Raw genomic sequence first — 27,140 nt, forward strand, 5'->3', positions numbered from 1 at the left:
GTGTGTCTCTGTGTCTCTCAAATCAAATCAGCTTGATTGGCATGTCAAAAGAACATTTCAGTATTGCCAAAGCGTGAGTAATAGGGGGTGTGGGACAATGATTACACGAATACTAGGGGGGTACGGTATAATGGTTATACAGTATATTACTTTTGTCTCTCTCTCTCTCTCCTCTCTCTCCTCTCTCTGTGTGTCTGTCTCTCTCTCTCTGTGTCTCTCTCTCCCTATGTCCCCTCTCTCTGTCTCTCGTCTCTTTCCTCTGTCTCTCTCTCTGTGTCTCTCTCCTCATTCTCTGTCTCTCTCTCTCATTCTCTGTCTCTCTCTCATTCTCTGTCTCTCTCTCATTCTCTGTCTCTCTCTCATTCTCTGTCTCTCTCTCTCATCCCTGTATGATAGGTATGTTCCAACTCAATTTTTTGCTCTTCTTTTCCGTTTGAGAGGAGGGAGTCCCTCACCTCTTCAGCCACACACCAGGAACGCTGGATTGCTTTCAGACGCTCGGAGAGGCGGATACAGTCGTGGATTGCACGATTTCTCGCCCCCTCCCTGCCTTTCACGCCCCCCTCCCTGCCTTTCACAGCCCCCTCCCTGCCTTTCATGCCCCCCTCCCTGCCTTTCACGCCCCCCACCCCCCTCCCTGCCTTCCACGCCCCCAACCCCTTCCCTGCCTTTCACGCCCCACCTCCCTGCTTTCACGCCCCCCCATCCCTGCCTTTCACGCCCCCCCTCCCTGCCTTTCACACCCCCTCCCTGCCTTTCACACCCCCACCCCCCTCCCTGCCTTCACGCCCCCACCCCCCCTCCCAGCCTTTCACGCCCCTACCCCCCCTCCCTGCCTTTTCCACCCCCCTCCCTGCCTTTCACGCCCCTACCCCCCTCCCTGCCTTTCACGCCCCTACCCCCCTCCCTGCCTTTCCACCCCCCTCCCTGCCTTTCCACCCCCACCCCCCTCCTGCTTTCACGCCCCCTCCCTGCCTTTCCATCCCCCTCCCTGCCTTTCACGCCCCCCACCCCCTCCCTGCTTTTCCACCCCCCACCCTGCTTTCACGCCCCCCCTGCCTTTCACGCCCCCACCCCCCCCTCCCTTCTTTTCACGCCCCCCGTCCCCTCCCTGCCTTTCACGCCCCCCTCCCTGCCTTTCACGCCCCCTCCCCGCCTTTCACGCCCCCCTCCCTGCCTTTCACGCCCCCCGTCCCCTCCTGCATTTCACGCCCCCGTCCCCCTCCTCTGCCTTTCACGCCCCCATCCCCTCCCTGCCTTTTACGCCCCCCGTCCCCTGCCCTGCCTTTATCGCCTCCGTCCCCTCCCTGCCTTTAACGCCCCCCCCTCCCTGCCTTTCACGCCCCCGTCCCCTCCCCCTGCCTTTCACGCCCCGTCCCCTCCCTGCCTTTAACGCACCCGTACCCCCCCTCCCTGCCTTTCACGCCCCCCACCCCCCTCCCTTTCACGCCCCCCACCCCCTCCCTGCCTTTCACGCCCCCACCCCCCTCCCGCTTGCTTTCAACGCCCCCACCCCCCTCCCTGCCCTATTCACGCCCCCACCCCCCTCCTTGCCTTTCACGCCCCCCCTCCCTGCCTTTCACGCCCCCCCTCATGCCTTTCACGCCCCGTCCCCTCCCTGCCCTTTAACGCACCCGTCCCCCCCCCACCTCCCTGCCTTTCACGCCCCCACCCCCCCTCCCTGCCTTTCACGCCCCACCACCCTCCCTGCCTTTCACGCCCCCACCCCCCTCCTTGCCTTTCACGCCCCCCCTCCCTGCCTTTCACGCCCCCCTCCATGCCTTTCACGCCCCCCCTCCCTGACTTTCACATGGAAATGTATTTTATTACACATCATTTTGCCATGGCACTGCTCCCTCGGCATTGAAGTAATCTTTGAACGAATCTCGGATACATTTTGCCATTTTCCCTGTTACATTATTAGCTTTATTTCGACGGAGAGAACAAGTAATTACATCTTCAGAATCGATAACAGAAGACTCAACAGACCCTTCTAAATCGATGACCACATTGTGAAGTACAGTGACACATTTCCCATATGTTTGGCATTTGGCACAGATGTTTCTATAGATTTTAAGAGTATTCTCCATTTTCCTGACATGATACCGAATGCACATTCAACACAACGGTTGAGCCTAGATAGTCTGTAGTTGTAAATTTCGGCCTCTTTTGATAAACGATTTTCTAGGATACGGCTTCATGCGGTACTTCAGCAACGGGTAGGCCTCATCTGCTACGAGTACATGAGGCATCTTGTCCGGTTACCTTGATGATTTTTGTTCGATTAACTTGAGCGGTGAGGATGCTCTGACACACCACCATCGCTTTGCTTCCCATATACTCCGACGTCAATCGCAATAAAACGACATTTGGCATCAGCAACAGCTTGCAAAACTATCGAATGAAAATGTTTGTACAGTAATTGTAGAACATTGACCCTGACTTTGCTGGGAGTTTTATTCGAATATGCCTTGCCATCGATAAATTAGTCTGAACAGGAGTAATTTTTCCCTCTATTTTTTTAACAATATAATCAAATGTTGTTATAGACATTCACATATACTGTATTCAAAGAATTTACGTGCATGCAAGCGAAGCATGGATATAAGGTTGCAAATTCTCCAAGTGTCTCACGCTGGACATTTATATCATGGACATTTGTTGTCCTGCCACCCAAAAGTTAACTTCTGAGATACACATTATCCAATAAAAAAAACATGCAGAGCTCTTTAGACAATGCCATTATACACTACAAGTGGACAATCTGGAATTGATGGCTTTGGACGTCACGTTGATGTAGAAGGTGGTTAAGGTCCCTCTGAGTTCGAAGATCTTCTTGGAGGGCCTGGATGGTCAACTGCAGGTACTATAACAAAGGGGGGAAATAACATATGAATGTTGTAATGAAGCTAACAATTTACAGAGTTCTGTACAAAGATGACAAAAGTTAAATGAAAGAGGAGACACCGGACAAAAAGACCCAGAATGGAGGCCACCGAGGAGGCCCGATTCAGCAGCAGCGACCACCGGCAATGAGTTCTTACAGCCTCACCCCCCTGTCTGCCTTCCCTTTTACCTAATACCACCCTCTGCCTCTGCCTACTTCCCCATGCTGGAAAAGTGCTGGTATCCAGGAACCTTGCCCATGCTGTACCCTGGGCTGTCTCACTCTGCCTCTGCCCACTCAGGGTATTTGAGTCCAGACACACTCAGGTCTCAGCAGTTCCCCTCACCAGACGTGTCCCCCATGGACTCCTCTGCCCTGCTACAGGCCCTTAAACAGGTGCCCATGCTGGGTCCTGAGCTCAAGGACTGACTCCAGAAAGGAGAATAACAGCAGCACTTCCAACAAAGAGGGACAAGTGCCTATCTGGGTGCCCCCTTCACATCCCCCCCCCCCTGCACCTCACATCACCCCCCCCTTGCACATCAACCCCCTGTTCCCTTGCAACATCACCCCCCCTTGAACATCAACCCCCCCTTGCACATCAACCACCCCCCTTCCCTTGCATATCACCCCCCTTGCACATCAACCCCCCCTTGCACATCAACCACCCCCCTTCCCTTGCATATCACCCCCCTTGCACATCAACCCCCCTTCCCTTGCACATCAACCCCCTTCCCTTGCACATCATCCCCCTTTGCACATCAACCACCCCCCCTCCTTCCCTTGCACATCAACCCCTCCTTCACATCAACCCCCCTTGCACATCAACCAACCCCCCTTCCCTTGCACATCAACCCCCCCCTTCACATGAACCCCCCTTCCCTTGCACATCAACCCCTCTTCCCTTGCCACATCAACCACCCCCCTTGCACATCAAACCCCCCTTCCCTTGCACATCAACACCCCCTTGCACATCAACCCCCCCCCCCCTTGCACATCACCCCCCCCTTGCACATCACCCCCCCTTGCACATCAACCCCCCCCTTCCCTTTCACATCAACCCCCCCTTCCCTTTCACATCAACCCCCCCTTGAACATCAACCCCCCCTTGCACATCAACCCACCCCCCTTCCCTTGCATATCACCCCCCTTGCACATCAACCCCCCCCTTGCACATCACCCCCCCTTGCACTTCAACCCCCTTGAACATCAACCCCCCCTTGCACATCAACCACCCCCCTTCCCTTGCATATCACCCCCCTTGCACATCAACCACCCCCCTTCCCTTGCACATCAACCCCTCCTTCCACATCAACCCCCCTTGCACATCAACCACCCCCCTTCCCTTGCACATCAACTCCTCCTTCCACATCAACCCCCCCTTGCACATCAACCACCCCCCTTCCCTTGCACATCAACCCCCCCTTCCACATCAACCCCCCTTCCCTTGCACATCAACCCCCTCTTCCCTTGCACATCAACCACCCCCCCCTTGCACATCAACCGCCCCTTCCCTTGCACATCAACCCCCCCTTGCACATCAACCCCCCTTCCCTTGCACATCAACCCCCCCCCCTTGCACATCAACCCCCCCTTCCCTTGCACATCACCCCCCCTTGCACATCAACCACCCCCCTTCCCTTGCACATCAACCCCCCCTTGCACATCAACCACTCCCCCCTTCCCTTGCACATCAACCCCCCCTTCCACATCAACCCCCCTTCCCTTGCACATCAACCCCCTCTTCCCTTGCACATCAACCACCCCCCCTTGCACATCAACCCCCCCTTTCCTTGCACATCAACCCCCCCATGCACATCAACCCCCCCCCTTCCCTTGCACATCAACCCCTATTCCCCTTGCACATCAACCCCCCCCCTTGCACATCAAACCCCCCCCGCCGACAGTCCCAGCCCTTAGATGGGAGGCAAGTCTGAAAGCCCCGGTGGCGCAGATAGCCGTAGACCACTCCCGCCTATAGCCGCTAGCTCTTATCTTCTTTATTGGTGCCCAGCGGCCATTTTGTAGGATCGGCCGCGTGTGTTAGGAGGTACTGGGAGCTCGGTGGTCCGCAATGTCACTTGCCTTTTTCGACACTCACTTTTATTCTGCTCCCGTGGTGTTTGCCTCCTCGTCCCCCCGACCCAACCCAAGGGTGGTCCTGCAGGGGGGCACGAATAGCCCGCGATCGCAAGTGTAGCCAGGTCCCCTGTCAGGGCTCAGAGCCCCTTCGGGTACTCACAGGGCAGTCAGGCCCCCAGGGTGCACAGGGACAGAGTCACAGGACCCAAAGGAGCCAATAGGGCGGCAGCATGTCCCTGCAGGGAGATTGATACATTTCGCGGGCTGGCAGTTGGTGACAGTTGGTGACCCGGAGCAGCTAAGGGAAGGAGGTAGGGTGCAGGAGTCAGTGACTCCCTGCACTAGGCCAGCATCCCCCAGGCCCCAGATAGCCCTGAGTCACCAGTAGCTGAGTGCTATAGGGACAGGCCCTAGGTTAGGGACCCTGCCCCATTAGCTGTTTGATAGTTGGGGACACAGCGGACGCTGCGTTTCCTGCGGAGAGACTTGGGTTCAAGTCTCCGCCATTAAAGAGAGCTGGACTATCTTCAGGGTGGGATCGCCCCTGACGGATCACCACGCGGTGGATCCTGGATGTCATGTGGGAGCTTGTCTGATCCTTTGTGAAGCCATTGCAGGCCCGAGCACTGGAGCGCTCGGCAGGTAACCAGTAACAACAAGTGGTCACCAACAGAGTACTCACACGGGACTAGTGGCTGCGCAGTCACACACATCCATATCATTTAAAGGGACATATTGTGTGGGGTCACTGGACACGGGGTGGGATCACCCGGTGGGAGGAGGCCCGAGCAAATAATTATTTATTATTTTGTCCGAATTTGGGCTGGTATTACTCAGTCAAATGTATATCTTAGGGAGCTTCAGACAAACCCGACTATCCCTGTCAGGCTCCAAACGCGCCCCTGCACTCTTTCTTAAATCTGTCTCAGCGTCTCCCCTCCTGAAACCCCTCTCCTGGCTTCCTGTCACATCCCGCATCTCACACTCAATTCCCCTCCTCACTTTTAAAGCTTTACACTCCTCTGCCCCTCCTCACATCTCAGCCCTATTTTCTTCCTATGCACCATCCCGACTCTTGCGTTGTACCCCCTTTGTATGTAAAGCCCTCTCCCGCCTTAACCCTTTCTCACTGACTGCCCCACACTCTGGGTGACCTTTAAGAGCCACCTTAAGGCGCACCGGCTTAAAGAAGCATATGAGTAGCCCCGTGGCTAATACTATACACACGATACATGAAGCTCGGCCCCCCTGCAGACGCACTTACCAGAACGCCCTCCTACTGTCTCTGTACATTCTTCCTAACAATTAGATTGTAAGCTCTTCGGAGCAGGGACTCTTCCGAAATGTAACTTTTGTCTGAAGCACTTATTCCCATGATCTGTTATTTGTATGTAGCCCCCTGTAAGCAGAACGGGCTACTTATCCTTCTATAGGGTGACCAGGTGTCCCGGTTTAGCTGGGACAGTCCCGTTTTTTAACCCCTGTCCCGTTTTTTTAACCTCTGTCCCGGTTTTTTAGTCTCTGCCCGGCTGCCCTGCATGCTGTAAAATGTTCCGGTTTTTGTGGTTGTTCCGCTTTTGACCATCAGAGCAGGGGGGGCAGCAGAGAGCAGACAAAGCATGGAGGAGAGCAGGGGCCGGGACTAAACTGCGGAGCCTAGCAGTGAGACCCGGAAGTGTCAGTGAGAACTTCCGGTGTCTGCTGCAGGGCGCAATATGGCTTCCCCCACCCATGCAGGTATGGTCCAGAATGGGGGACACAAACACACTCACACAATGGGGGGGGGGGGCGGGGGGAGAGAGACAGAGAGAGGCACAGCATGGGGAGAGGCAGAGAGAGAGAGAGACAGAGAGAGTGGCACAAGCACAGCATGGAGAGAGACAGAGAGAGGCACAGGCACAGGATGGGGAGAGACAGTGTGGGGAGAGAAGCACAGCATCGGGAGAGGGGCACAGCATGGGAAGAGGGGCACAGAGTGGGGGGGGGAGAGAGAGACACAAAGAATGGGGGGAGAGAGACAGAGAATGGAGGAGAGACAGAGAAAGGAGGGGAGAGAGAGAGACAGAGAATAGGGAGAGAGAGACAAAGAATGGGGGAGAGAGAGACAGACAGAGAATGGAGGGGAGAGAGAGACAAGAATAGGGGGGTGGAGGGAGAGAGACAGAATGGGGGGGGAGAGCATGGAGGTAGAAAGAGAGAATGGGGGAGGAGAGAGAGAGAATGGGGGGACAGAGAGCCGAGAATGGGGGGGGGAGAGAGAGACGAGAATGGGGGGGGAGAGAGAGCTGAGAATGGGGGGGGAGAGGGGGTGAAGAGAGAGAATGGGGGGGAGAGAGAATGGGGGGAAGAGAGAGAGAGAATGGGGGGGGGGGAGAGAGAATGGGGGGAGAGAGAGATGGAATGGGGGGAAGGGAGGGGGGACAGAATGGGAAGAGAGCATGGGGGGAGGAGAGAGAGAGAGAATGGGGGAGGAGAGAGAGAATGGGGGGTTTCACAGAATTGGAGAAGACACAGAGAATGGGGGAGAGAGACAGAATGGAGGGGAGAGAGAGAGACAGAGAATGGGGGAGGGGAGAGAGACAGAATGGGGGGGAGAGAGAGAGACAGAGAATGGGGGGAGAGAGAGAGAGACAGACAGAGAATGGGGGGAGAGAGAGAGAGACAGACAGAGAATGGGGGGAGAGAGAGAGAGACAGACAGAGAATGGGGGGAGAGAGAGACAGAGAATGGGGGGAGAGAGACAGAAAATGGAGGAGAGACAGAGAATGGGGGAGAGGAGAGGGAGGGAGAGAATGGGGGGAGAGGAGAGGGAGGGAGAGAATGGGGGAGAGGAGAGAAAGCGAGAGAATGGGGGGGAGACACAGAGAATGGGGAAGACACAGAGAATGGAGGGGAGAGATAGACAGACAGAGAATGGGAGGGGAGAGAGAGACAGAGAATGGGGGGGGGGAAAGGCACAGAGAATGGGGTAGAGAGAGAGACACAGAGAATGGGGGGGAGAGAGACAGAAAATGGGGGGGAGAGAGAGAGAGACAGAGAATGAGAGGGAGAGAGGGAGGGGAGAGGGGGAGGAGAGAGAAAGGAGAGGGGGGAGAGAGCGAGAGAATGTGGGGGGAAGAGAGAGAGGGGAAGAGAGAGGAGAAGAGAGAGAGAGGGGAGGAGAGAGGGGTGAGAGAGGGGAGGAGAGAGAATGGGGGGAGAGAGAGAGAATGGGGGGAGAGAGAGAGAATGAGGGGAGGGAGAGAGAATGGGGGGAGAGAGAGAGAGAATGAGGGGGGAAAGGCACAGAGAATGGGGTAGAGAGGAGAGACACAGAGAATGGGGGGGAGAGAGAGAGACAGAAAATGGAGGAGAGACACAGAATGAGAGGGAGAGAGGAGGGGAGAGGAGAGGAGAGAGAAAGGAGAGGGGGGAGAGAGCGAGAGAATGTGGGGGGAAGAGAGAGAGAGGGGAGGAGAGAGGGGTGAGAGAGAGGGGAGGAGAGAGAATGGGGGGAGAGAGAGAGAATGGGGGGGAGAGAGAGAGAATGAGGTGAGGGAGAGAGAATGGGGGGAGAGAGAGCGAATGAGGGGCGGAGAGAGAGAGAGAGAGAATGGGGGTAGAGAGAGAGTGGGGGGAGGGGGGCGAGAGACAGGGAAGTGTGGAATGAGAATGTAGGGGTGGGGAGAACGAGAATAGAGGAATATGGGGGGAGGGAGAGAGAAAGGGGTGTGTGTGAGAGAAGGGGGGACAGAGGCGGGGTAGAGACAAAGGAGAAAGGGCGCAGTTGGTGATATCATTTGTTTTATAAAAATTTTTTATAATGTGTCCCGGTTTTTACTTTTGTAAATCTGGTCACCCTATCCTTCTACTACTGGAGTAAGCCCTGGTAAGGGCAGGCGCCAGTAGTGACCATGGGTTTTTCCCCCTCACCAAGCCCCGCCTCTGTGATAGAGGCAGGCCCCTGGCTCTGTGCAGCCTAGACAGAGAGGAGGTCCTGCTGACATCATAGGGGGGGGGGGCTGTGTCTATTTAGTGGGCTGTCCTGTGGGTGTGTGGGAGAGAGGTCTGAGTGCAGCTCGGGAAGAATACTATTTAATAAGAATAGATATGACACGGCCTTCTCCTGCCGGCTCCTCTTAGTTTTATTTCCCCTTCTGTTATCCATATTCTGTATGTCCGGCTACAGGAAGGGTCAGGAGACAGGAGGACAGAGGCAGGAGAAACCCATCTGGCTCCGGCCTTGCTTGTCCCTACTAATACAAACATACAACCCTTCACTCAATAACATAGCCCTAATCCCATGTGACAAGGAGGGGTAGGACAGGCACTGCTATCCTTCCTCTGCCATATAGGATGGGATCCCCCCCCCCCCCATGCTGTGACTCCTGTATGGGATGATACACTGGGCGAGATGCTGCAGGAGAGGAGGAAGCAATCAGAGGTCTCTCCCCCTCCCCCTGGGTATCACTGCAGCTTTCTGCCTGTCTGGGAGTCACAGCTCGCAACTATCGTCTGTGCAAGTCTGTATAGTAAAGATGGAGAGATGACCACGTGTCTGGATAATAGTTATTTTGCCCATTACTGCACTGTATGTGTTTGGTGGGGTGGGGGGAGCTGTATTGATGTAAATGTAGGCCATGTTTTTGTTTTTTTAAATACAGGATTGGTACAGCAGGCCAGCGGGGACCCACGGGGACAACCCAAGGACCCCTAGACTCCCACAGGGACCACCTGAGGACCCACGAAGGACACCTGCGGGGAAGAACTGGTGGCCCCACAGCTGTGGGGGCCCCAGGCACCCACAGGGCCACCCGAGGGCCCCCCAGACACCCGTGGGAACCACCCGAGGGCCCCTAGACACCTGTGGGAACCACCCGAGGGCCCCTAGACACCTGTGGGAACCACCTGAAAGCTCCCAGACAACCGCGTGGATGCCATTGGTGCCCACGGACACCCGCGGGGACCACCTGGAGGCCCACGGAGCATAGCGGGGACAACCCGAAGTCCCCCAGACACCGGTGGGGCACCCCCCAGAGTGAACTGTGGAACCTGCGGACACCCATCTGGACCACCGGGGACCCCTGCTGGACTGCGGTATTAATCCTGTGTGTAAAAAAAATAATGGTTTTATGAATATTGTAATGGTTTATTAGGGACCTAGGAGTGGATAGTGAGGCTGTTATGTGTATTTTTGTTTATTGTGGGTAGTGGGGGTGGGTGAATGGGGTATTGGCCCCAAGGAAGTGTGTTTAGGCCTACCGGGTGGGGGGGTAGCGGAGGGATTAACCCCTTCATTACCTTAGCGGTATTATCTGCTAAGGTAAAGAAGAGGTTAAGTCATCCCGCAACCCCCTGGCAAGGCCTAAATACCCACCCAGGGCCAAATACCACCTTCACCCACCCCCGCTACCCGCAATAAGCCTGGCACGGGTATACACTACCGACACACTTTATTGAAGTGTGGTCGGTACCGGCAAGCCGGGAAATCTCCCGGCTTGCTAGTGGCCGCCCCTCGGGTCATCGGGAGCGTGCGCCCCCTGCACGCGTGTCCAGGGGCTCCCCGAGGGAGCCCTGGTGTCCCGCGATCGCGGGACAGCGGCAGGGGGTTCCGGGGGACCCGGCGGACCCGGCAGCGGTAGGGAGAGCGCCCCGATCGGAGGGCGCTCTTCCGCTGCTTCGGCGCGCGCCCCGTCACACTCGGGCGCGCGCCAGGCTACTGCTGCGGCACAGAACGGGCAAATGCTCGAATAAACTGTGCCGCAGCAGTATAACCCCTTCATTGCCTTGGCGGTAATGAAGTTGCCTGTAAATGCATTTTTTATGCATGGGATTCATGCCGGGGGTCTCTGGTGCTGATATTAATGGATATCAGCTCTGGGACACATGCATTTTATTTTCATCGCAGCTTCACCCCACCTTCTTGCCAACTTTTGTGGTGGACAATTTGGAGAAGAAACAGCAATTTTAAAGTGGCGATCAGCCGCAATAAGCTGATCAGGGCTTATAGAATTGAGCGTGTTTGAAAAAACTGGCGATCAGTGCCGAAAAGTGGCTTATCACCGCGCGTCTGCCGATTTGTAATTTTTATTTATTTACTTATTTTTTGGCAAAAAAACCTGTAATTTTTGCTCTTATCGCCAGCTTCTCTGGGCTTACTGAATCGCTGTAGGCTTTTTTGGCGATAAGCTGGTGATAAGTGTCTTATCGCTGCTTACTGCATGAGGGCAAAATTGAAGCGTTTCATTCCGTTAGGAACTTTATCAAAGTAAAGATAAAGTTCCTAACGGAATGAAACGCGTCAGAGAAGGTGAATCTCTGTGATGTCCAGCACCAAGATTTGAATAAATATTGATTTTAATTCATCTATGGCTGAGTTCCTTCGTTTGCAGTGACCGCCGAAGTTTTCTTCAATTTTGCTGATTCTACCCTCACGGCTGGGGCGCGCTAAGGATCCCCTGCACTACGGAGCAGACGCCACGATACCTCCTCCCCTTGCAGTCACGGGGTTAGCCGGCATTCGTGATGCGTCCTGTGTAATCTTCCCGGACTCACCAGGCTGGCGACGGCGATGACGTCATTCGGAGGCGCCGCACACGTGGAGTAATGCCGGGAGTTCAACGGAGCAAGCAGTGAAGACACCAGGCGGGTTAAGGGCAGCAGGCATCGGTTGGCTTATACGTGAGTACAGGAGAGGAGTTTCTAAACAAAGCTTCTCATCCTGTCTCCTTACGAACCCCTGCACAACGGCCCCCCCCCCCTAAGGTTTATAAGTCTGCATAATTGTTGCTTCAATTATATATTCAACGCTTCATATATTGATTGCAGTGGGATCACTTTCTTTCTTTTTTCCACCAAGTTTCAAAGTATACCAAGGTGCAGCATTTGACCCATATCTACATATACACTTTTTAGAGCACCGAACATCATGGGGTTTACTCCCCTTATTCTATATACTGCATGAGGGCCTTAGGGAGTATTTGTTCCTATAAAGCAGGGGTGGGGAACGTCCGGCCCGCGAAAATCCTTTGGTCCGGCCCCCGGGAAGCAAGCCTGCAAGAATGGTTTAAACAAAAAAAACTCCCCCTCTCCTGATTGGCTGCCCGTGCTGTCACTCTGCCAAGATTTGTTTTTTGGCCCACCTATTCATACATGGAGCAAGTGTAGGGTGCAAGCCGGGCCTCCCCTTCCCTCAGCACTGCCCCCCTCCCTTCTCTCCTCCAGTAATGCCGGGCCTCCCCTTCCCTCAGCACTGCCCCCCTCCCTTCTCTCCTCCAGTAATGCCGGGCCTCCCCTTCCCTCAGCACTGCCCCCCTCCCTTCTCTCCTCCAGTATTGCCGGGCCTCCTCTTCCCTCAGCACCGCCCCCCTCCCTTCTCTCCTCCAGTAATGCCGGGCCTCCCCTTCCCTCAGCACTGCCCCCCTCCCTTCTCTCCTCCAGTAATGCCGGGCCTCCCCTTCCCTCAGCACCGCCCCCCTCCCTTCTCTCCTCCAGTAATGCCGGGCCTCCCCTTCCCTCAGCACTGCACCTCTCCCTTCTCTCCTCCAGTAATGCCGGGCCTCCCCTTCCCTCAGCACTGCCCCCCTCCCTTCTCTCCTCCAGTAATGCCGGGCCTCCCCTTCCCTCAGCACTGCCCCCCTCCCTTCTCTCCCCCAGTAATGCCGGGCCTCCCCTTCCCTCAGCACTGCCCCCCTCCCTTCTCTCCTCCAGTAATGCCGGGCCCTCCCCTTCCCTCAGCACTGCCCCCTCCCTTCTCTCCTCCAGTAATGCCGGGCCTCCCCTTCCCTCGGCACTGCCCCCCTCCCTTCTCTCCTCCAGTAATGCTGGGCCCTCCACTTCCCTCAGCACTGCCCCCCTCCCTTCTCTCCTCCAGTAATGCCGGGCCTCCCCTTCCCTCAGCACTGCCCCCCTCCCTTCTCTCCTCCAGTAATGCCGGGCCTCCCCTTCCCTCAGCACTGCCCCCCTCCCTTCTCTCCTCCAGTAATGCCGGGCTCCTTAGGCTCCGCCCCTGTGTCCCTCCCTTTAGGCTCCGCCCCTGCCAGTCTCATCTGCACTGGCTACCTATGCAGCTCCAGCAGCCCATCCACGGGCCCCAGGTAACCCACATGCCCCCTTATAGCCCCTCCCAGACACCTTACCCACCCCAAGGGGGGAAAGGCCTTATTTTTGAGTGTGTTTGCAGAGGTGGGCTTATTGTGTGTGTGTCTCTGTGTGTGTGTCACTGCGTGTGTGTGTGTGTGTGTGTCACTGTCTGTGTGTGTGTGTCTCACTGTCTCTGTGTGTCTCACTGTCTGTGTGTGTGTGTGTGTCACTGTCACTGTGTGTGTCACTGTGTGTGTGTGTCACTATCTGTGTGTGGCAGCAGCCGCCTGAGGTGATGAAGGACCTGAGTATCACCAGAGCGGCTCAGGTAAGCAGCGCTCCGGGGGGGACAGGGTATAAGAGGAGTGGGGCTTGGGGGATGGGGGGGAGGGGGTATAAGAGGCTTGGGGGATAGAAGAACGAGTCTGCGGAGGGAGAAACACCTCACTACCGTCTCTCCTCCTCCCCACACCGGGCAGCAGCTGCGGAGGAGAGCACCTGCTCCGCAGTGCCGCAGTGTAAGAGGAGAGGGAGCTATGCAGGGCCCTGACAGGGGAAGGGCAGGAGGGTCATGGGACACCACAAGGCCTGATGCCTAATCCCAGCATCATTGGTCTCCTTGACTTCAATACATGTTGTATGATTAACTTTTGCAGACACCCCCCCCCCCCCAATGATCTGTGCCCCATAAAATGACTCAGTGTGATCTAAGCTGTCAAACCGTCCCTCATGCATCTCAAATTGCCACTTCTTGCAGCTGATTGTCATTCTTGTTTAGAGAGTGTCTGAAAGTGAGTGAGAGAGTGTGTATGAGTGAGAGGGTCTGAGAGTGTGTGATTTCCCACCCCCCCTGCTCCGATTTGTGTGTGTGAGAGAATACAGACACCAACCCACAATCAGTCATACAGTAGTCACCCACCACCCAAGTGTCAGTCAGTCACCCAAGTGTCAATCAGTCAGTCACCCAAGTGTCAGTCAGTCAGTCAGTCACACAAGTGTCAGTCAGTCACCCAAGTGTCAGTCAGTCACCCAAGTGTCAGTCAATCAGTCACACAAGTGTCAGTCAGTCAGTCAGTCACACAAGTGTCAGTCAGTCAGTCAGTCACACAAGTGTCAGTCAGTCACCCAAGTGGCAGTCAGTCACCCAAGTGTCAGTCAGTCAGTCACACAAGTGTCAGTCAGTCACACAAGTGCCAGTCAATCAGTCACCCAAGTGTCAGTCAGTCAGTCACACAAGTGTCAGTCAGTCAGTCACACAAGTGTCAGTCAGTCAGTCACTCGTGTCAGTCAGTCAGTCACCCATGTGTCAGTCAGTCAGTCACCCAAGTGTCAGTCAGTCTGTCAGTCAGTCACACAAGTGCCAGTCAGTCACACAAGTGTCAGTCAGTCAGTCAGTCACACAAGTGTCAGTCAGTCAGTCATCCAAACCTGGAAAACCAGTTGCGAGTTGCAACATCATCAATACCAGCTAACATCACACGCCTCACCAAAGAGAAGCAGTTCCAGTTAATTGAATGTTTGACCAAATATAGCAGGCTAATTTTTAAGTTGATCATTTTGTATGGCCCGCGAATGATGTTATAAATATCCAAATGGCCCTTGGCAGAAAAAAGGTTCCCCACCCCTGCTATAAAGTACACCAAGTTTGGCATAGGATTTGGATGTCAGGGTATCAATATGCAACCCAAATGTTAAATGGGAGTTGAACTATATGCCCAGATATTTCAAACCAGTAACAGGGGCTAGGATGGTATTAGAGTTGGTTTTTATCTGAAGCTCTGTCATTGGAAGCGTTAGCAATTTAGCTCTGGTCCCAAATACCATTGTTACAGTCTTGTCAGTGTTTAAAATCAGTTTGTTTTAGGAAATCCAGTTTCAAGTCTCAAAAAATCAGATTGAAGTATGTGTTCAAGGTCAGAGAGGCGAGGGCTGCGTGCATATAGGATAAGATCTAAGGCCTCTCACAATAACCCGTTAGGAATATTAATTCCTCATCTATCCGACATAAGTATAAAATATAGTCTACCAAGACCCCTAATACAGAGTTACCCACCTTATACGGGATCAGCTGCCAGACGAGTACAGTAAATGTATCTTATTTCTTTTGCCACTGGAGGGCAGCGTGGAGTTACACGGAGTGGCGCCCGTAAGGACGACGTGCCAGTTAGGCGGAAGGAGAAGCGCACACACTTTTATGTGAAACGGATATATTTGGGGAGGGATTTAGTAGTTTGAGTAAGAAAATTAACCATTTAAATATGCACAGATTTAATCCCACTTTTGGAAATTAGGGATGTTGCCTAAAAGTTTGAGAATGCATAGAGTGCCACCCATGGGCTTTAATGAAGCAGCATTTGTGGGCTAAAGGGAACAGCATTCTGTATAAAGGTATTTTGGACTCGATATAAATAATTGATGCCAAAAACTAATATTAAGTAAATTGAGAATGGAAAAAACTTCAGCACAAACGTACAGAATGTGATATTCTGAGAGATCTGACAGATGTTATCAAATCCCACAATGAATATATAAAAAATGTCTGTATAGAACGAGTCAAACAAGAATATGCCAATAAAACGTTTAATTGGGAGATACAGGGGCCACAATTCAGGTCATTTAGCTGAAAGAAGAGAAGCCGGTCAGCCAGTAGAGCAGGTCAGCCGGTCAGCCAGAAGAGCAGGTCAGCCGTTCAGCCAGTAGAGCAGGTCAGCCGGTAGAGCAGGTCAGCCGGTCAGCTCTGAGATCAGCATTACTTATATCCCCTAAACGTTGTCCCCTGCATGTAATGCTGCAACACAGCCTACACTGCATATACTGTACCTGAGATACTTAACCCTTTCTTTTCGCTCGACTCTAATCTGAATGATTTGCTAATTGGTTTGTAATTAGAGAGATATTTGTAGCAGAATCCCATGTATGTTCTTTTTACCTTTTTAGATACCGTTTTGTGTAATAAAAGATATGAGATCAGAGGGGCTTCCTGTTTGCACTCGTGTTTTGGCAGAAGTGTATACACTGGCGACACACTTTATTCGAGCTCGGCTAGTCCCACGAATTCGGGTATACCCGGGTGTATTGAGGTTTGTGACTGTTTTCTGCCCGAGTGCATTGAGGTATTTTCCAAGCAGGGATTGAAGCATTTTATTCCCGCTGGCTGCAATACTGCACAGTATATATATATATACTGCATTACAATTCATGAATTTATGCCATCTGGTAGACACGCGAAGCATTGCAGCCTATTAAATCCTAATCATTATCATTTAACAGATCAGCCGCCCGTCAGCCAGGCATGAACCCAGGCTGGGAAGGCAAACACAACGGGGCTTGTCAGAGGTGAGGAGCGGCGCATTCCAGGTATCTGCCAGGTACATACTGGGTATTTGCTCGAATAAAGTGTGTCGGTGCAGTATGTGACCCTATAAATCTCCCTCACACCCGGGCTTGGCAGCGTGACACTAGTGCAGCGTCCTGGGGAAGAATCACTGAGCTGTTAGCAATAGATACAACGGACAGAAAAGACACTACACATAGGTTTGATTAAAGAGAGTATTGTATTTAAATAATTAATCTCTTTGCTGGGAGGGGCCTGCAGCACATTGCGGAGCGATATAGTAACACGCAGAGCAATGCACTGCAGGCCCCTCCGGCAGCGAAGGGGTGAAGACCAATGCAGGGTGTATAAAGATCTCACTGATAATTCATGCACAAAGGGCAGTTTGTTGCTGTGATCCAGAGGAAGGCGAAACATAACCCCTGCTGTGCAATGGGGGAAAAAAATTCCTTCCTGACCCCATTAAATGGCGATCGGATGGTCCCTGGATCACTGCGCAGTGAGATCAGATGGAGCAGCACAGATCAGCGTTGTTATACACAGGGGCACACTCAGTATATAGAGATGCGGGTGATGGGGCCCTTGTGCCCCTGTGTATAACTCACCTGCTCCCCCATCCCCCTGCATATCTATCCCATTCGCCCCTTTTCCTCCCGCATACCTCGCAGGGCCGGCCGTCCATTAGGCGGTCGCCTAGCGCGCAGAGGTCCTAGGGGCGCATTAATAATCATTATTATTTTTTCCTCTTATTATTTCTAATTTATTTATCTTTTTTTTTAAATTATTCTTTTTTTTATCCAGTATTTTGGCGCCCTTTTATTTTTATTTTGTGTCGCGCTGGGGTGCGGTCGCACCCCCTGCAGCCCCGATAGCTACGCCACTGTTTATTTTATTATTTTATTTATCTTATTATTTTTTATACAACTGGGGCACAAATTTTAAGTTTCGCCTCGGGCGCATGAAACCCGTGCTCCGGCCCTGCTCCTTGTTCTCTCTCTCCCTCTCACGCCCAATATCCCTATCTCCCTCTACTACCTGCCCCTCCCGCAGCCTTCCTGATCTTATCTGCCTCTCCTGCGGTCAAACCAACTTCTCAGGGCCCCTAGAAAACCCCTGTATCTACGCCCTGGCTCCTCTGCTACCTGCTCCTGGCTTCTTCTCCGCCTAAAAAAGGTGAAGCAGCAGATCTGTCCGCACCTCTCGTATTCTCCTACCTGCTCCCGGGGTCTTCTCCGCCTAAAAAAGGTGAAGCAGCAGATCCGGCCACACCTGTCGTATGCTCCATGGTCATCGTACACCACGTCTGCGTCATCGGCCGCCTTGTAGCCCACCTCATTGTTCCACTTGACGCCCGCTTTGTCGTATGCCTCGTCGTCCGCCTCGTAGCCCGCCTCGTCGTCTGGTGGCACAAAGGGCACCACCTTCGTGCGTGTCCTGATCTGCAGGAGACATGACGTGTTTGTAACCAGGGACAGTGATACTCTGTATCGCAAGAGCTCCTGTGCCACTTATACCCCATCCCCAATACCACGTTATACCGCCCTCCACAGGGCAAATACCCGTTATACCCACCTCCCCAGGCCCAGTACCCAGTTATACAACCCTCCCAAGGCCCAGTACCCGTTATACCCACCTCACCAGGCCCAGTAGCCATTATATACCCCTCCCCAGAAGGTCATGTTTCTATTTATCAAAAATACATTGAGTTACCTCTGGTTTTCAGGCATGTCCTGGGGGAGTTATCACAGAGACACAGAAACGTCGCTGAGTTTGGTGAGTAACTCCCTTAACCTCTCAGCAGTTGAATTCCCCATTAGGCGCTTAGCACGTTAAAAACAAGCGTTGCTATTTCTCTGCATGAAGTTGCAGGTAATTGGAAGAGTTACACAGTGACGGCTATTTCATCACTCACCTTCTTCCCCCGAAACGGTCTTTTCTGTCTTATTTCCGGCTTCACATCGGATATCCATATCCATTCTTGGCCTCTGATCTGTATGCAGGACAATGCTTTAAGACAGGGTTGCACAACCTTTTCCCCCTGCTCCCCCCTCCACCTTCCCCACCTTGTCTCCGACGTTCTGATGTAACGACGTCATGTGATATCACGTTGCTATGGCAATGCCATATCATGTGACGCCACGTTGCTGTCGCCAGAAGCCGCCGGAGACAAGGAAAGGGAACTTACAGAGGCCTTGCGCGCGATCTCCGGCATTTAATTTAAATGCTGTGGGGAAGAGCGAGGGGCCTCTGTAAGCGCCGAGCCCCTCCTCCCAAGAAAATGTCGTGCCCCTCGATTTGCGCACCCCTGCTTTAAGAGATATTCTGGGACCCTCCAACTCCTCCATCGGACCCTTCCTCATATTGACTGACCTTGCAGTGCTCTGCACTGACTTGCACTGACCTGCTATGGTGCCTCTCAAAATACCATGCTAACTCATTCTGAACATACATGTGTCCTTTCTACATGTTACTCAGCTTGTATGGGCCACAGACAGCTTTCCCGGGGTCCAGGACTAGTTTCCACCGGAGACACTCACCCATGGGTCGGCGACTTTGCGAGAACCCACCCCCCCCCCAACCTGTTTTCTCTTGCACTGCCATAGACAACAACATTTCGGCCTGCTGGTCTTTCTCAGGTAAAGTGGCTAAACCCACTAAATCCAGCAAAGAAAGGCCAGCAGCCGAAACATTGTAGTCTGTGGCACAATAAATTATCTTTTTTTATTCAAATCCGTGTGCCCTTTCCCATCAATCATATTGTATCCATTGGACGAAATGCCGGTCTTCCCTGAGACTAAGGGGCACCGGTAAAAGTATCACTACTTATTGTTTTTTTTTTGGTTTGCAGCAAATCCCCATCATTTGTGCGTTCTCTTGCTCTGCCCCAATCTGACACACCACCTTGCTCTCTCACCCCCCTCTTAGACTCCCCCGTCACCCTTTCCTTCCTCAAAGGTTGTCCTTTAATCAGATCTTACCCAAATTGTCTCCATCTCCCTTGGAAATGTTCTGTCTTTAAGCTGTGCGGCTCCTCTTGATCCGAACTTTCTTAGCTTTAGGTTTCGGCTCCGAGGGTCTAAAAAATAAGCGACTCCGAAAAGATGTGAAATATGCGCACGGGTCCTAATGGGGCACTGAGGGGGAGACTTAAATACTAGTAAATATAATCTACTGTGCTAACAAATATAATCTATTAACTAACAAATATAACTTATTAAACTAAGAAATATAATTTATTAAACTAACAAATATAACTTATTAAACTAAGAAATATAACTTATTCAACTAAGAAATATAATTTATTAAACTTAGAAATATAATCTATTAAACTAAATAAATATCTATTCAACTAAATAAATATCTATTCAACTAAATAAATATAATCTATTTAAAAACAATACAATAAAAAGCTGGAGAAAAGATACGTCAACCAAGCCACAGATGTGATGCCAATGAGCGTTGAACTCCTTGCAGATCCACCGTCAGCTGGTTGTGGCAGAAAGTGGTGACATACAGTAGAACAGAGTGGTTGAGCTGTAACCACGGCAGTCAGGTCAGAAATCAACACAATATTTTTTGAAATTTAGAATGAGAATGTTCAGTATGTCACATTCTGGGCTCAGACTCTGAGCCCTGTCACATGTTAGCAGCTTGTGATAATAGAAGGTATCCATATACTGGGATGTGATAAGCTACATGAAGGTCATTTTATACTGGGTCCCATAACCTGCTTTATATGAAGTATCATTTTACACTAATTAGTAGAGATGTTACATTTTGAAAAATAGCACTTCTGGCGGCATTGTTCATTTTCTCTACAAATGATAAATGAAAAAGTTGGATAAAACGTTATATGTGTGTGTGAGCGCGCAATATATATAGAGGTATCAGTACCGTGTTAGCCGAGCTTCAATAATCAAAAAATAAATAGATGATACCGTTCTGTGTCTAACGAAATGCTTTTATTTGTGCGAGATTTCGAGATACACTGATCTCTTCTTCCGGCGATGTTACAATGAATGAAGCAAGCAAAAGGTATACTTAAAAACAGTGTCTCTTGGAATGTTATCTGTGCTGGTCCTTCCCCCAGTGTGGATGTGTTTTATGCCTAGAGGTGTCAAAAGGTTCCTGAAAGCAAGTGATGAAAGAGTGTGTATGTGTATCAGTGTGAATGAAAATGAATGGAGAGCCCACAGTATATACAGTGCTTTACAAAAGGTGTGTGTGGAGTGGGAGTGGATATAAATGGTGTGGGTGGGTGTGGAAATGTGAGAGTTTGTAGCACAACTAAAAGTGTGTGTGGATACTTTGTGGTCCCTATTGGTGTATAGGGATGGAAAAACAGTATTTGTATGTGTAAAAGACAGCTGTGTGTGCATACATATAGCACAGTATGTTAAATTATGCCGCGGGGTCATGTGACGTCACCCTCGTCAAATGCCGCTGCAGGTCACGTGACGCCGCATCAAGGTAAGGGGGGGCGCGAGCACCAGCAGAGGGAAGGCAGGGGGGCGAGCTGCAAAAGTTTGTGCTCCCCTGGTATAACCAATAAATAATATAGCTGATATAGCAATTTGGTTGTGGCTAGAGAGAGATTATAATGGCAGTGAGAATTAGTGGTCAGAATTAATAACAGTGCAATTACTAAAAAGTAGCTGTAATAAAATAATAATAAACACTATGCCTAAACACAATAAAAATCCAGAAACCTAGCTCTAATAGCTATGTTATAACTCAATCATAAAAGGATCCAATTCGGGCATCCTCTGGAGCCCTGGCAGCTCTCTTCAGGGAAACAACCACCTCCTCGATAGATATCTAAACAAAAAAAAAGAAGAGAAAGCGCCCGCTCCATGTGTAAATTCGGTTTAACAATTTCATTTCCTGGACAAGATAAAAATAGCAAACTCACAAACATCCGTTTGGTAAAAGCATTGTGTGAGACAGGCTCGTGCTCCGTGGTAATCCGGTGGTCAATCCGCAGCTCCAGAGTTTGGACGATGACCGGGAAACTCGATAGGCTGCGCCCCTCGCAGTGTGGTCCTCCGGCAATCTGTGGTATGTTGTGGTTCCACTGTAAATCCGGTGTCTCGTCTTGGTCGCGTACCAACTTCCCTTCCGGCGTCAGGACGTATAGTGTGGCAATAGCAACGAGAAGAAAGTACTGAGGTGGGTTTGGATCCCCCTCGGTTATTTCTTGTTTTATTAATAAATAATTTACTATATTTTAATCTCTGGTGCGCATTGTGTGCATTTTTCTTCTTGTCTGCACAGTGCTTCAGATGCTGCATCTGAAAAAATGCCGGTGGATCGGGATGTGAGGTAGGGAAGTGACGTCCGCGCCGGAATGTCATTGCCACGCCTCCATATATTTATTGCCACGCCCCCAATCGCACCCGCTGCATACCCTGCAAAGCCATAAAAAGCTCAGGCTTTAGCAAGTGTATTGCAGCGTGTGTGCCTTCCCTCCGTCTGAAATACTATAGACGCAGCCTTATCGACGCTTACTAAATAGGCCCGTGTCTCTCTCTCTCTCTCTCTCTCTCTGTGTCTCTGTCTCTCTCTGTGTCTCTGTCTCTCTCTGTGTGTCTCTGTCTCTCTCTGTGTGTCTCTGTCTCTCACTGTGTGTCTCTCTGTGTCTCTGTCTCTCTCTGTGTGTCTCTGTCTCTCTCTGTGTGTCTCTGTCTCTCTCTGTGTGTCTCTGTGTGTCTCTGTCTCTCTGTGTGTCTCTCTGTGTCTCTCTCTCTGTGTCTCTGTCTCTCTCTGTGTGTCTCTGTCTCTCTCTGTGTGTCTCTGTCTCTCTCTGTGTGTCTCTCTGTGTCTCTGTGTCTCTGTCTCTCTGTGTGTCTCTGTTTCTCTCTGTGTGTCTCTGTTTCTCTCTGTGTGTCTCTGTCTCTCTCTGTGTGTCTCTGTTTCTCTCTGTGTGTCTCTGTGTGTGTCTCTGTATCTCTGTCTCTCTCTGTGTCTCTGTGTGTGTCTCTGTGTCTCTCAAATCAAATCAGCTTGATTGGCATGTCAAAAGAACATTTCAGTATTGCCAAAGCGTGAGTAATAGGGGGTGTGGGACAATGATTACACGAATACTAGGGGGTACGGTATAATGGTTATACAGTATATTACTTTTGTCTCTCTCTCTCTCTCTCTCTCTCTCTGTGTGTCTGTCTCTCTCTCTCTGTGTCTCTCTCTCCCTATGTCCCTCTCTCTGTCTCTCTCTCATTCTCTGTCTCTCTCTCTGTGTCTCTCTCTCATTCTCTGTCTCTCTCTCTCATTCTCTGTCTCTCTCTCATTCTCTGTCTCTCTCTCATTCTCTGTCTCTCTCTCATTCTCTGTCTCTCTCTCTCATCCCTGTATGATAGGTATGTTCCAACTCAATTTTTTGCTCTTCTTTTCCGTTTGAGAGGAGGGAGTCCCTCACCTCTTCAGCCACACACCAGGAACGCTGGATTGCTTTCAGACGCTCGGAGAGGCGGATACAGTCGTGGATTGCACGATTTCTCGCCCCCTCCCTGCCTTTCACGCCCCCTCCCTGCCTTTCACGCCCCCTCCCTGCCTTTCATGCCCCCCTCCCTGCCTTTCACGCCCCCACCCCCCTCCCTGCCTTCCACGCCCCCAACCCCTTCCCTGCCTTTCACGCCCCACCTCCCTGCTTTCACGCCCCCCCCTCCCTGCCTTTCACGCCCCCCCTCCCTGCCTTTCACACCCCCCTCCCTGCCTTTCACACCCCCACCCCCCTCCCTGCCTTTCACGCCCCCACCCCCCTCCCTGCCTTTCACGCCCCTACCCCCCTCCCTGCCTTTCCACCCCCCTCCCTGCCTTTCACGCCCCTACCCCCCTCCCTGCCTTTCCACCCCCCTCCCTGCCTTTCCACCCCACCCCCCTCCTGCCTTTCACGCCCCCTCCCTGCCTTTCCATCCCCCTCCCTGCCTTTCACGCCCCCACCCCCTCCCTGCTTTTCCACCCCCCACCCTGCCTTTCACGCCCCCCCTGCCTTTTACGCCCCCACCCCCCTCCCTTCTTTTCACGCCCCCCGTCCCCTCCCTGCCTTTCACGCCCCCCTCCCTGCCTTTCACGCCCCCTCCCCGCCTTTCACGCCCCCCTCCCTGCCTTTCACGCCCCCGTCCCCTCCCTGCATTTCACGCCCCCGTCCCCTCCCTGCCTTTCACGCCCCCATCCCCTCCCTGCCTTTTACGCCCCCGTCCCCTGCCTGCCTTTATCGCCCCCGTCCCCTCCCTGCCTTTAACGCCCCCCCCCTCCCTGCCTTTCACGCCCCCGTCCCCTCCCTGCCTTTCACGCCCCGTCCCCTCCCTGCCTTTAACGCACCCGTCCCCCCCTCCCTGCCTTTCACGCCCCCACCCCCCTCCCTTTCACGCCCCCACCCCCTCCCTGCCTTTCACGCCCCCACCCCCTCCCTGGCTTTCACGCCCCCACCCCCCTCCCTGCCTTTCACGCCCCCACCCCCCTCCTTGCCTTTCACACCCCCCCTCCCTGCCTTTCACGCCCCCCCTCCATGCCTTTCACGCCCCGTCCCCTCCCTGCCTTTAACGCACCCGTCCCCCCCCCTCCCTGCCTTTCACGCCCCCACCCCCCTCCCTGCCTTTCACGCCCCCACCCCCTCCCTGCCTTTCACGCCCCCACCCCCCTCCTTGCCTTTCACGCCCCCCCTCCCTGCCTTTCACGCCCCCCTCCATGCCTTTCACGCCCCCCCTCCCTGACTTTCACATGGAAATGTATTTTATTACACATCATTTTGCCATGGCACTGCTCCCTCGGCATTGAAGTAATATTTGAACGAATCTCGGATACATTTTGCCATTTTCCCTGTTACATTATTAGCTTTATTTCGACGGAGAGAACAAGTAATTACATCTTCAGAATCGATAACAGAAGAATCAACAGACCCTTCTAAATCGATGACCACATTGTGAAGTACAGTGACACATTTCCCAATATGTTTGGCATTTGGCACAGATGTTTCTATAGATTTTAAGAGTATTCTCCATTTTCCTGACATGATACCGAATGCACATTCAACACAACGTTGAGCCCTAGATAGTCTGTAGTTGTAAATTTCGGCCTCTTTTGATAACGATTTTCTAGGATACGGCTTCATGAGGTACTTCAGCAACGGGTAGGCCTCATCTGCTACGAGTACATGAGGCATCTTGTCCCGGTTACTTGATGGCAATGTTTTGTCAGCTGGAAACACAAGTTTTTTTTGTTCGATTAACTTGAGCGGTGAGGATGCTCTGAACACACCACCATCGCTTTGCTTCCCATATACTCCGACGTCAATCGCAATAAAACGACATTTGGCATCAGCAACAGCTTGCAAAACTATCGAATGAAAATGTTTGTACAGTAATTGTAGAACATTGACCCTGACTTTGCTGGGAGTTTTATTCGAATATGCTTGCCATCGATAAATTAGTCTGAACAGGAGTAATTTTTCCCTCTATTTTTTTAACAATATAATCAAATGTTGTTATAGACATTCACATATACTGTATTCAAAGAATTTACGTGCATGCAAGCGAAGCATGGGATATAAGGTTGCAAATTCTCCAAGTGTCTCACGCTGGACATTTATATCATGGACATTTGTTGTCCTGCCACCCAAAAGTTAACTTCTGAGATACACATTATCCAATAAAAAAAACATGCAGAGCTCTTTAGACAATGCCATTATACACTACAAGTGGACAATCTGGAATTGATGGCTTTGGACGTCACGTTGATGTAGAAGGTGGTTAAGGTCCCTCTGAGTTCGAAGATCTTCTTGGAGGGCCTGGATGGTCAACTGCAGGTACTATAACAAAGGGGGGAAATAACATATGAATGTTGTAATGAAGCTAACAATTTACAGAGTTCTGTACAAAGATGACAAAAGTTAAATGAAAGAGGAGACACCGACAAAAAGACCCAGAATGGAGGCCACCGAGGAGGCCCGATTCAGCAGCAGCGACCCACCGGCAATGAGTTCTTACCAGCCTCACCCCCCTGTCTGCCTTCCCTTTTACCTAATACCACCCTCTGCCTCTGCCTACTTCCCCATGCTGGAAAAGTGCTGGTATCCAGGAACCTTGCCCATGCTGTACCCTGGGCTGTCTCACTCTGCCTCTGCCCACTCAGGGTATTTGAGTCCAGACACACTCAGGTCTCAGCAGTTCCCCTCACCAGACGTGTCCCCCATGGACTCCTCTGCCCTGCTACAGGCCCTTAAACAGGTGCCCATGCTGGGTCCTGAGCTCAAGGACTATCTCCAGAAAGGAGAATAACAGCAGCACTTCCAACAAAGAGGGACAAGTGCCTATCTGGGTGCCCCCTTCACATCCCCCCCCCCTGCACCTCACATCACCCCCCCCCCTGCACATCAACCCCCTGTTCCCTTGCACATCACCCCCCCTTGAACATCAACCCCCCCTTGCACATCAACCACCCCCCTTCCCTTGCATATCACCCCCCTTGCACATCAACCCCCCCTTGCACATCAACCACCCCCCTTCCCTTGCATATCACCCCCCTTGCACATCAACCCCCCTTCCCTTGCACATCAACCCCCCTTCCCTTGCACATCAACCCCCCTTCCCTTGCACATCAACCCCCCTTCCCTTGCACATCACCCCCCCTTGAACATCAACCCCCCCTTGCACATCAACCACCCCCCTTCCCTTGCACATCAACCCCCCCTTCCCTTTCACATCAACCTCCCCTTGAACATCAACCCCCCCTTGCACATCAACCACCCCCCTTCCCTTGCATATCACCCCCCTTGCACATCAACCCCCCTTCCCTTGCACATCAACCCCCCCCCCTTGCACATCAACCCCCCCCCCTTGCACATCAACCCCCCTTCCCTTGCACATCATCCCCCCTTGCACATCAACCACCCCCCTTCCCTTGCACATCAACCCCTCCTTCCACATCAACCCCCCTTGCACATCAACCACCCCCCTTCCCTTGCACATCAACCCCTCCTTCCACATCAACCCCCCTTGCACATCAACCACCCCCCTTCCCTTGCACATCAACCCCCTCTTCCCTTGCACATCAACCACCCCCCTTGCACATCAACCCCCCCTTCCTTGCACATCAACCCCCCTTGCACATCAACCCCCCCCCCTTGCACATCACCCCCCCTTGCACATCACCCCCCCCTTGCACATCAACCCCCCCTTCCCTTTCACATCAACCCCCCCTTCCCTTTCACATCAACCCCCCCTTTCACATCAACCCCCCCTTGCACATCAACCACCCCCTTCCCTTGCATATCACCCCCCTTGCACATCAACCCCCCCTTGCACATCACCCCCCCCTTGCACATCAACCCCCCCCCCCTTGCACATCACCCCCCCTTGCACATCAACCCCCCTTGAACATCAACCCCCCCTTGCACATCAACCACCCCCCTTCCCTTGCATATCACCCCCCTTGCACATCACCCCCCTTGCACATCAACCACCCCCCTTCCCTTGCACATCAACTCCTCCTTCCACATCAACCCCCCCTTGCACATCAACCACCCCCCTTCCCTTGCACATCAACCCCCCCTTCCACATCAACCCCCCTTCCCTTGCACATCAACCCCCTCTTCCCTTGCACATCAACCACCCCCCTTGCACATCAACCGCCCCTTCCCTTGCACATCAACCCCCCCTTGCACATCAACCCCCCCTTCCCTTGCACATCACCCCCCCTTGCACATCAACCCCTCCTTCCACATCAACCCCCCCTTGCACATCAACCACCCCCCTTCCCTTGCACATCAACCCCCCCTTC

The 27,140-nt window shown here is 52.5% G+C and overlaps 1 long non-coding RNA gene across 1 annotated transcript; it reads left to right on the plus strand.

The window, feature by feature from the left end:
- Positions 1–10,980: 10,980 nt before the first annotated feature.
- LOC142477136 (uncharacterized) lies at positions 10,981–25,576 on the plus strand. The gene is made up of 4 exons (XR_012792187.1): positions 10,981–11,629; positions 21,349–21,533; positions 21,639–21,686; positions 24,198–25,576. It is a non-coding gene; the product is annotated as an uncharacterized LOC142477136 (long non-coding RNA).
- The last annotated feature ends 1,564 nt before the right edge of the window (positions 25,577–27,140 follow it).

This window comes from Ascaphus truei, unplaced genomic scaffold (assembly GCF_040206685.1).
Source record: "Ascaphus truei isolate aAscTru1 unplaced genomic scaffold, aAscTru1.hap1 HAP1_SCAFFOLD_1985, whole genome shotgun sequence".
Taxonomy (NCBI): Eukaryota; Metazoa; Chordata; class Amphibia; order Anura; family Ascaphidae; genus Ascaphus; species Ascaphus truei.